Source organism: Haemaphysalis longicornis, unplaced genomic scaffold (assembly GCF_048455015.1).
Source record: "Haemaphysalis longicornis isolate Haplotype H1 unplaced genomic scaffold, Haemaphysalis longicornis Haplotype H1 scaffold_7, whole genome shotgun sequence".
NCBI lineage: Eukaryota > Metazoa > Arthropoda > Arachnida > Ixodida > Ixodidae > Haemaphysalis > Haemaphysalis longicornis.
Genome location: NW_027526422.1, coordinates 54,534,547 through 54,542,675, shown reverse-complemented (window position 1 = coordinate 54,542,675; position 8,129 = coordinate 54,534,547). Strand labels below are relative to the sequence as shown.

At 45.3% G+C, this 8,129-nt stretch overlaps 1 long non-coding RNA gene across 1 annotated transcript; it reads right to left on the bottom strand.

Moving 5' to 3' along the window:
* Nucleotides 1-5,030: 5,030 nt before the first annotated feature.
* On the bottom strand, nt 5,031-7,929 carry LOC144146867 (uncharacterized). Its single transcript, XR_013317745.1, has 2 exons — nt 7,805-7,929; nt 5,031-5,254 (listed from the first exon to the last, which is right to left on the bottom strand). It is a non-coding gene; the product is annotated as an uncharacterized LOC144146867 (long non-coding RNA).
* Between the last annotated feature and the right edge of the window lie 200 nt (nt 7,930-8,129).

Below are 8,129 nucleotides of genomic sequence, written 5' to 3'. Positions count from 1 at the left end.
TAATGTCTTGTTCTTGTTCAACACCGACACCGGACTTAGACGTTTAGAATTGGTTGTGAGTCTATGACTACATTGCCCAGCTTTCGTTACACTTTGGCCTGGTGGCTTTAATCGAGTCACAGACAGACAGACCAAACTTTCTGCGTTTAAGTAGCCCAAGAAAGGCTATCGTCTTTGAAGAAAGAGTAACGCAACCGGCGTTGATCCTGTGAAAAAGCAAGCAGGTCCGGAGGACCGCAGGCTCGTCTGTTGCTGTGCGCCGCGCTTTTGCGTACCTGCGCACTATGCGTGCGTTTTCATTAAACATTACTTGTTTGCGTCACCATTACGAATACATAGTTGAGCGATAGCCCACCGTTTTATTTCGTGGCTCAGTGACAAAATGCAGCGAGCCTCAGAAGCGTAAAATCTGTTTTGTGATTTCGAAAGTATACTCCCAGTTCGCACTTAATAGACTAGAATAAGGGTCGGCAAAGTTTTGAGGTGTTGTGCAGAGTTGCATGAAGTCGACACGGCGGAGGGCTGGACGGCAAATCGGGCGGCATGGGGATGTGGCTTTGAAGGTAAATAGAAATTATTAAGCGAATTTCTAATAACATTTGTAGTGGCAGGGGGAGGAGTGTGGGTTCTGACGATGCGCTGGTGCTGCATAATACAGCCCCGCTGGCCACATACAGCCCGCGGGCTGTAGGTTGGCGCCCCCTGCAGTAGAAGATAACACAGTCAGTGACAATCGTATAGATAACTAACACAGTTAGAGACGATCGTGTGTATGATATTTGGGCCGTGCACCGTGTATGCGGCTGTTATGTTATAAAAATATAGAAGTACACATGTCGGCAGGCAGCGGACGTGCAATTTGGTGCTTGTTGGCGTTCTTTAATTGCGCTTAATTTGTTTATTTGACGCTATTGCCTCACCTACTCGCTAGTATACATGTACCGTGCTGTTCGTAAATCTTGCGGCGTAAAATGTTAAGAATCATTTAGTTTGCGAAAATACAAAACGAAATTTCCACTGTTTTCAAGGCGACGCCAGGCCAGCAGTGTCAGCTGAGTCGGCTATGATTCTCGCTTGCGCTTGCATGCTTTCGCTGAAGCAACCATTTACAGTTACCTCAAGATATCGGATGAGCATGATCCTTTTTCGACGGTACGCAACAAGAAAGTACGATCGTCCCGAAGTTAGGCCACCCGACCTGGCGATATTGGCCCACGTCGCGACTATCGCGACAGCTCGCTCAAAAGAAAGCCGATAAACTGGCTTCTTGTAGCCTATATTATTTTGTTTAGCCTCTGCAACTACTTTTATTCCGTACGCATTCCTTTAAACACACGACAACGCGATTAAATCAAGTAGAACCAACTTTCGCTCTGGCTTGTGGAGGGCGGCGAGGGTAGTCTGCTTTTGTACTACGGGGGCGTTGGTACTACCCAGCGGCTTTCAAAACGAGAAGGCGCTGCATATCGCCAAAACTTGTCCATCAATAGGCATAGAGTTTCATACTAATATATATTAGTATGAACCTCTATGTCAATAGGCGACCCTAAAATCGGCCCACTGATTTGAAGTTTTCATGGTTTTGGATTTTTTTTAACAGTAGGGGTGTTTGTTAGTGACAAAATGAACTACACAGCATTGTTTCGCCGTTGTACCGCTGTGCGGCGCAGACTGCCTCTCTGCCATGCCACGCTCACGACCTTTTGCGAAAAATTGTATTTGGGTGCTTACATACATTAGTTGCACCGAGGGAGCCCAAAGTGGTCACCATGCAGGTGTTTTATATGCATTCAAAGCAAGAGTAGGCAAAAATGTGACCCTGTGGTCAGCGAGATGCGTCTTCGTTTCCGCACTGTCGACTGCTACGCTTCATCAGCTGCCCCCGCCGGCAAAAAAAAAAAAAGTGCAAAAGTCTTTTTGACAGCTTTACGCTAGCTTGAAAGGATTATTTGTAGTCACTTATTCACCTGCTGGATTAGTTGACTTACGTGGCGCTGTCGGCCGAGCGACAACTGCAAATCTAGTACTCGATGTCAGACCAATGTTGTGCCCGAGTGCCCGCACAATTTGCGGAGGCAGTTGAGCGGACGCAAAAACAATCAACATAAAGACCCAAGTCAAGAAAGCAATGAATAACTCACAACAGTACAGAAATAAGGAATTGAACCTGCTGTGGCCGCACCGTATGCACGATCCAGAACCCCAGAAATTCTGTCCGGAAAGCGCACCTACTCTTTGATGGTGATTCGTTTCCCTCCTGGTATGCCGAACTCTTATGTAAGGCCTTCATCCACGCGGGTGTTCTGCAAGCTCGCGCTCCGCGGCGCGACGGAGAGTCGATCGCTGCTCAGAACAAACTAGAAGAAATTCGCGGGAGAAACCGCAGGCCTCGCTGCTTCAGTACCTCCGTGCAACCAGGGCAGCCGCCGGAATCAGTGCGCTAACGACTTCGGACTTCGTCTCCCCCATCCCCCTGCACCCACCCATCTACATGCGACAAAACGCCGTAGGTCGTTTCGCCGCACGAATGGCGCGCCGCAGCAGTGAATTCGCACGTAAATGCGCGCCATGTAGAACGGGATATCTGTATAAATGTACACTTTGCTGCCAGATGACACCTTTGTTACTCTGACCAAATATAATCTCGATTTTTTCACTACAGCTCTCTATTTTGAAGTGTTTTTATGGGACTAATTTTGTTGCAGTTAGCGTCACTAAAAGGCTTTTTGAGTATCGGCACTCTTTTCTCTCATCATTATGTGCCGCCAGGATTTTCATTGGTCGGTCGGAACCACGTGATATTTGTTTACACATGGGTGCAGCCATTTTGTTTCTGTGCGCATCTCTCTCTCTCTCTCTTTCTCTCTCTCTCTCTCTCTGCTGCGCTGCCGCCAGAGCGGCCGGCGCGGCCAGTCACACTCTGCCCGTCACAACCAGCGGCGGTTTCATTGGGAGAGATGGCAACACTGTAAGCCAGAAACAAATTGGCCCCCAGACTCTTCCGGGAGCACAAAGTGGCGGTACTCTTAAGCGTAGATTATTTAGTGACGCTAGTTGCAGTTATCCGCAGTACGCGACGGTTGACAAGCTGTTCCTACAGAATATATTGGTATAATAAACTGAGGTGTTAAGATTTCGCCCTACCCGTACGTAGCAAGCGTGCAAAAGTTAGATTCTTGGATGACAAAGCGACAATAAAGTTTCGTGCTTTTCCCATTTATAATGTCCGCTCCGTGCTTTGTTACTTTCAGACGAATGTAGTTCTTTACTTCAATGCTTTTTTTCTTCAATGTTTTGCTTATATGTTATATTTATTACTAGCATTTACGTTTATACTTGTTCTACATTTCCAATCTTTGAGTGTTATTTCTTATGTAGAAAAAACAGAAAATTGCAAGCAGTGACAGTAATTCTGCCACAATTTTGGGAAAAGCATTTATGTTTATACTTGTTCTACATTTCCAATCTTTGAGTGTTATTTCTTATGTAGAAAAAACAGAAAATTGCAAGCAGTGACAGCAATTCTGCCACAATTTTCGGAAAAGCATTTATGTTTATACTTGTTCTACATTTCCAATCTTTGATTGTTATTTCTTATGTAGAAAAAACAGAAAATTGCAAGCAGTGACAGCAATTCTGCCACAATTTTCGGAACATGCGAAGAAATGTTTTATATAATATTATTTTTCTTGTTCATGACAGTAAATAGTTATGTATTTTCAGTTAAAAATTTCGGTATTATTAATCGATAGCTATTTATTATACATATTTTTAATCCCTTCAAAAATCATGTGACTGGTGACTGGTCGAGGTGCAATCTCAGCCCAACCCGAGCAACATTTCTGGCTGCGCCCCTGTCCTCTAGGCCTGAAAATATCTGTCGCCAGGTGCAGAACCAAGCCTAAGAACCGGAGCTTGCGCAGTCCACTGAACTTCCAACTGTCGGTTGACATTGCTCAAAAAGAAGCGAATCCATAGTACCGGGAGTGACTGCCTTACTGAAATGCCGCACGTCACATCATAGCATCCCCCCCCCCCCCCCCCATGCACTTTGCAACTTTTCCAAGACACGATGACCTGCTTAATGTCTGGCAATCCCCCTTACATAACAAGCACGCCATAAGAGATGAGGTGACATTTTATTTATTAAGCCATAGAATCCCAACAATCAAGCAGGATAGCATTGCAACGCGTGGCGCCATGGCTCACTACACAGAGCAAATAATTCAAGAACTTGATTTATGAACTCTTTGCAGCACGAAATGCTGCCCCGACACTGAAGAACGTGCAAGGAAAAAAAGTTACTACAAAGAACGACACCAAGCCAGGTCAGATATCGTCGCAGTTGAATAATTTTTATCCTAATTTGTGCAAGAAAGTGTATTTATTTCCAAATCAAAAACCGAATAGCTCGATTGGGCTGATGCATGTCAATATGCAATTAATAAATTTGTGCAAGAAAGTATTTATTTCCAAATTAAAAACCGACTCCTCAAATAGCTCGACTGGGGTGAAATATGTAAATACCCAACTGATAAACAAAAAAATATTAAATCTACGCAAACCACCAAGCGGTTCGACATACAGAATTTCTGCAGAAGCGATCCGGTTCACCCGTCCCACCACGCCCAGGTAAGTAAAGCAAATAAAAAAAGCGGAGTGTATATGTGTTATTGTTTAAGAATACCAAGAATACATCTTCAAGAATACCAAGTTTTTGCTTTTACTGTTGCATTGCATAAAGATGTTTGCAGGGGATCAAACAAAACTAAATGAAAATATTTCGCAATAATGCTATAGACGTAAGAAATCAACAAAGACAGGCTACACACAATTTGACTAAAATGTAACTCCCGAACGTCATAAACGTGCCAGGGACACTATGCTTTTTCTTTCCAGCCTAACCAATGGAAGGAGCCTGTTTTATACGAACACTTTATTAAACTCTCCACGATAACGTACGTACATAGAAACTCGTAAGTAAAATAAAACGCAGCAAACTTTGCCACGACATGGTCTTTGTGTGTGTAGTTATTCCCAAAGCGACAAACGAATAAATAGGTAGAAATTATATCTACTTAGTTTTTTGCTAGATCACTTTTTCAATTTCAGACTTCGTCATGTTAATAACGCCCAGCAGCCCAGCCGCGCAATCGGGTGTCACCGCTTCCGTGATGTCCAGGTCGTATCTTTGAATGACGAAGGCAAGAGGGCTCACTTTGGCTCCCTTCAGCTGCTTGAGCATGAGGTAGGCCTGCAGGCAGGGACAGGAAAGGGTGAACAATAAGGCTGGCATTCTCGGGAAGTCAATCTACAAATCAGGCGCCCTTTTGTGTAACGGCAACAATAGTTTAAGCGCCCAGCTTTTTCGTGAGGAAATCGTTCGCCCTTGTTGGGATTGTAGGGGTTTGCAGAGCTTTGGAGACGCGACGGTCGCCACCAGTAAGACCAAGAAAGCTTCGCTTTAAATCCAGCCTGCTCGTATTGTGTCGGGATGGCTGCAATCGGATAGACGTTGGCTTCATAGAGCGAGGGACCCAGGTTCAATTCAGACCACATGGAGCGTTTGCTTCTTTTTGGGGCACTTGACGTGCCTTCCCTTATCATCATCGTGGTTTTGGGAAACCCACTGAGAAAAGTTGGCTTTCCTGCAGTGAGTACTTGTGACGGGACGGTCGCCATCAGTGAGGTATGCCAAGTTTCGCTTTTATGAGTTGAGTGCGATTGCACGGTCAGATACCAGATGAGAGAAAGAACGGACGCACACGGATCCGCGTGTATTCGTGCGTGTCCGTTCTCTCTCATGTTTGTATTTCTGACCGTATAATACTCAAGTTGGGCGCATGACGCTGAGCGACAGCCCACAGAGTACTGCCGCACCGTGCACAACAGCACTGCCAGATAGTGATGGCGACTGAGTACGGCCTTTTTAAAGCTAGCGTAATAATTAAGCTTCGCAGGTCATAGGGGAATCACTGCGCAAAGGAAACGCGGTTCGCGGCGAAAAAATATTAGCGCCCATTTACGTTTAAAATTTGAAGGATTTGCAACGGCGATGCCGATTCTCCTGTACCAGATGATATCGCTCTATTTTCCACTTTTTAGCTCATTATCTTCTTTTATTTCATATCACCTTAGCATTGCTCATTTATTTTTGCTTGAACACATCAGACGTTCCCAGTCCTGTTATAAGCAGGGCTCTCTGTGTTTCCGTAATGTACTGATCGCACCATGCTGAAAAAGCGGTGAGGGAACCGTGAAATTTGTTCTGCGATAGACTGATTATAACTATGGTCCAAGGGGTAAGGTACAAGAAGAAACAGTGACAGAGACTCGAACCCTAGTCAACACCGTGAAAGTCTGACGCGTACCTGCATAGCAGCTACATGACCAGATCAGTTGGCTTATCACAAGGTCATATTTTGGGTGTATTTTACGGCGACCGTCTGTAATCAGGCTCGCCGTAGTGGAGGGTTCTATGCGAGACAAATATTTGCCAAGCGCCGCAGGCTTTATTGGGGTGGTTTATAAGCATCGCCGTTACGAACCGTAGGCAAAAGCCATAGTGGTGGTTGCGCATGAGCTGAACTCGTCTTCACCCAACGACAGATAACTTGGCGTGGTGGGTCGCTAATGATGTTAATTGAACACTTTGTTTTGTAAATATAAGGCGTATCCCCAAGTATGTAACGGTAAAAATGAACTCGTGAACGCCTGCCTACGTAGCTTTAAATGAAATGTCGAAACAAAACCAAGATCCCGCTCTTTTCCTGGGCCATCGAAGCTAAGGGGATGGTAACAGAGGATGTGTTGTGCACAGTGTGCATATTAAGGCTACAACTGAACAGTTTTTCTTCGCCCTTTTTTGTTCTAAAAAAAAGGAACGCGCGTTGCATCTGTAGCTTCCTTTGTCTGCGCTAGTGCGACTCATTTCGTAGGGCGCGTAAAGCATGTCAGCGCAGGCGGGGTCAACCGCAGTACAGCTGTTGCGTTTGTAAACAGGAAACTACCTATTTTTAGGACAGTGTCGTCATCTGTCCACGCACGGAGGACCGAGCCGTTGTTTCCGTTGAAAATAGTTTAATTCATTAAACATTTCAGAATATAATGCACCCCTTACTTTGCTTCTGTTCTTAAAAAGGCCTGCGTTTCGTACGCGTACTAATGCGAGTTTTCTATCGTAACACTCTTTAAATCTGACCGCTTATAATAAAGATCTTTGCCAACACTGAGACAAACTGTTGATTTCTGTCGCATTGTCGAATCTAAATGACCCCCAGTAGAAAGAATGAAGGAAGCTCACACTAACGCCTAAGACTTGAATGTAGCGAAGCTGTACGCAGCGTACACGACCATCACGACGGTTAAAGTCCTCAATTGCCGCCGATTTGCTTCTTCGCCACAGCAGCGACGTTTACTCCACCTTTGTTGCGATAACGGCGAAGAAGAAGCACATCGAAGAAGCCGAACAAACGAACGGAACGCGCACACTTAAACTAGGCGCCGGCAGTTGCAGCGTGTACCCTATCACGGGTTCTGTGTCGAACAGTTGGCATGATTTCTCTCCCCACAGTCACAGCCGAATGAGTGAGCAGTTTGACTGCCGGCTCAAACTCACGGTCGTACTCGAATGGGTAAGACGACTGACTCTAACCCTGTTGATCTACCAGACACAGCTTGGAATACTGCCGGTGTCGGCGATTTTTCGACACTTTTATACTGATTTTTGTAAAACGCCGGGATCAACGAATTGCTAAACGGGTTCACTGTTAAAAAAAGATTGCAGAAACACCAGACAGCTTACTTTTCGCGCAACTGTGTACTGAGTCTCGAAGAAGATGTCTTCTGTGAGGGAGCTCTTTCCGTCACTGGAGCGCCTTGTCATAAAGGAATAGTAGTGGCCTTGGACGTTTGCCGGCCACAGCTGGCATATCTGCAAAAAGAAGGCAGGTAGTCTTAGTTCCTCATTCCTCGGCTTATTTTTCTCGGATGTCTTAGCTGTGCGCGACTATTTACAAAGATTTGTCTGGGTCTCCACTAACATCCTAGTCAATCCAAACTTAATTTTGCCACTTAAGAAGCCATGCGACTGTACCACCATGTCCCCCGCAGAAACATAACGCGGAGAA